Raw genomic sequence first — 2,736 nt, 5'->3', positions numbered from 1 at the left:
TATGATTCACTTGCGAGTGCTCACATCGTACCAGTCGAGCACGGTGGTGCAGTAGAGGGCCAATCATGTCGAGGGCCCATTCGCAGCTATTCGCGCAGATTCGGCGGAATGCCGGTCGATGGAGATGACCCCTTTTTTGGGGGGAGGGGAGAGAGGCTGAAGGAACGTGCGCGTCGGTGGGTCCAATGCGAATACCCTCCGGCGCTCGGTTCGGCAATAAACCTCAAAATGTAAAGGCCACGTAGAGTGTTAAAACTATTTATAGTTCCCCGGCGTGGGGGGGGGGGGGGGGGGCCAGGAGAGCTTTTGGTTTGTTTTATTAACTGGCACTTAGTGATGAACTAGGACGAGGATCATGTATAGGATGAAACATTAGAAATGTTGCTTAGCATCATTAGACATCGAGCCTTCGTGGCGCAATCGGTTAGCGCGTTCGGCTGTTAACCGAAAGGTTGGTGGTTCGAGTCCACCCGGGGGCGGCGAATCATTTTTTTAAAGAAACAATTAGATAAAATCATCGCGACCAAAGTGATGCTATGATGACGACCCCGTGGCCGTGGCTGGGATGAGGTGGTACCCCCGCAATCCTTAGTAATATATAACGTGGCGCTCGGCAAACAACTACTAGAAAGAGGGAATGTTGCCACGAGACGAACATAAATGTGTTTTTACTGTTGTCGTATAGCCTCTTATCGTAGCGTACTTCGACGGGGTCCATACTGTTCTTCAAGGTCACGGTTTTTTACACAAAGTTTTGCCAGTGCAATGCTAGCCGCCGTCACCGCTTGATGCTCGCTTATCAAAATAAAGCTTATCATAATTCGTCATTCGCGATGCTACATTCCATTTCATTGTCGTTGTTGTGTTAAGCAGCAAATTTGATTTATTGAAGCATTTCTCCAGAGTCTAAATGTGTGGAATGCGAAAGAGAGATATAGTCACGTCGAAAATTAATCAGAAAAAGCTTCCTTAGCATCCAGCAATTGGTTTTATTAACCCTTATTAGTTATGCACTTTTAGGTTGAAGTGTTAATTCTTCTTGCCGCTAAATTTAAATTATTTCAAATATATAAATATTCAAATAAGTATATAGGTTTTATTCAAAACCCCCAAAAATTACAAAAAGAAAGAATACGAATATCCTCTCGCCACCCATGGTAACATAATCGTTCGTTGAGAACACTACAAACACCAAAAGGACATCCGGACACTCTTAATAAAAAGTAATTGTCCGATAATGTTCCGAATACAAGGATAATATACGAAGATAAACACCGTTGGATCGCATAAAATAGCAAAAAAAAGACCGATTTACTGCACGATCGTAGCGAATGCACACGAAACCTCCTGACAAACATACATCTCACGCGACAATCCACTAAATTTACGCTCATTATCCTCCCACCACCAGCAGTACCATCACTCCTGGTTGATTGGCTCGTTGCATTAAAGCATTAAATGATCGCTAAAAGCGTTATGCCCGCGAGCATGACCGAACAGCTATCATCCATCGAAACTGTCACATCAATATCCCTAGCTCATCGGTCAACCCCGGTCCTCACTTCAGCTGAACTCCGTACACGGGTGGTGCTGCATGTGGAGGGGATGCGGTTCGCGAGCATAAAATTCCACTCCAAGTCTGTCCGGCCAACCGCGGGCGACACCGTAACGATGCCTTATCGGATCGCTGCCGAAGGTAAAACATGTGTGCGTCTTCATTTGTGCTTCAAGATCCGTTCCGCCGTCCGGTTCGCGTAGGCAACATTGTCTGATGCGACCCCGGGGGGGAAGGATGACCACTTCGCCACCTTAGCCGGGGGTGGGGGGGTAGGGTCCGTGGTGGATCGAGCTTTATGAATTTAACATGAGTTTAGGTCCCTTCTTTGGCTGACGAATGATTTAACACCAGCGGCAGCAGCAGCAGCAGCGACACCAGGATGATCATGATGATGACGATCGCTGATCAAATGGTACAGAACAGTCTTCAGAATTCCGAATGGCGATCGCGCGATCGAGGGTTTGATGATTTGAAAATGGCAAGGTCGCGGTCGTGGCGTGCGCCAGGGGCCAGGTATGCTGGGCATTTGTCGTGGTGAAGTGAAGTGATCGTGCAACGATCATCACTGTTGTCACTCCAGCTGAGGTTTGGTCACGATCGACGACGACGACGATGACGGCGGCGGGTGCTGTAACCGAACTCCTCGCCACCAGCGCTTCCGATTCATTCCGAGCGCGCGCTTCCTTGTTTCAAACAAAATGGACAACCCACCCCCTCCCCCCGGGGTGGGAAGTCCCCAATTTGGAATTGACTATCCGGAGCCTTTCGCGGCCCCCCTCCTTTTTAACCTTGACATGGTTCCGGTGCGCACCTGTGCTTCGGGGTTTGGGCTCCGGAAATGAACCCCTGATGCGATCGCACCGTAACGGGAGTGAATATGTACCGTGGCGGTAACGTGCCGCCTTGTCCGACCTCAATTGCAGCTGGAAATGTCACACGCGCGGGGGAGGAGGGGGTGCGCAAAACCGCAAAGTACCTAGGCCGCCATCGTGGTCGCGCTACTGCTGCTGCTGCTGATTGGTAACGTCGTCAACCCGAGACTCAAACTGTCAGTTCGAGTTACGTGCGCGATCGGTCGCTCGGTCCGTGATTATGTTGTCATGCACATGATGGGATGGTGCGTGCGGTGTGAGCGGCACTCATCGAACACCACCACCGGCAGTTGGGTGATTCGTTTT

General features: G+C 49.7%; 1 non-coding gene across 1 annotated transcript; it reads left to right on the top strand.

The window, feature by feature from the left end:
• The first annotated feature begins 405 nt into the window (after positions 1-405).
• On the top strand, positions 406-479 carry Trnan-guu (transfer RNA asparagine (anticodon GUU)). Its single transcript has one exon. It is a non-coding gene; the product is annotated as a tRNA-Asn (tRNA).
• The last annotated feature ends 2,257 nt before the right edge of the window (positions 480-2,736 follow it).

Source organism: Anopheles darlingi, chromosome 3 (genome assembly GCF_943734745.1).
Source record: "Anopheles darlingi chromosome 3, idAnoDarlMG_H_01, whole genome shotgun sequence".
Lineage (NCBI taxonomy): Eukaryota > Metazoa > Arthropoda > Insecta > Diptera > Culicidae > Anopheles > Anopheles darlingi.
This window is presented reverse-complemented; position numbering and strand designations above follow the sequence as displayed.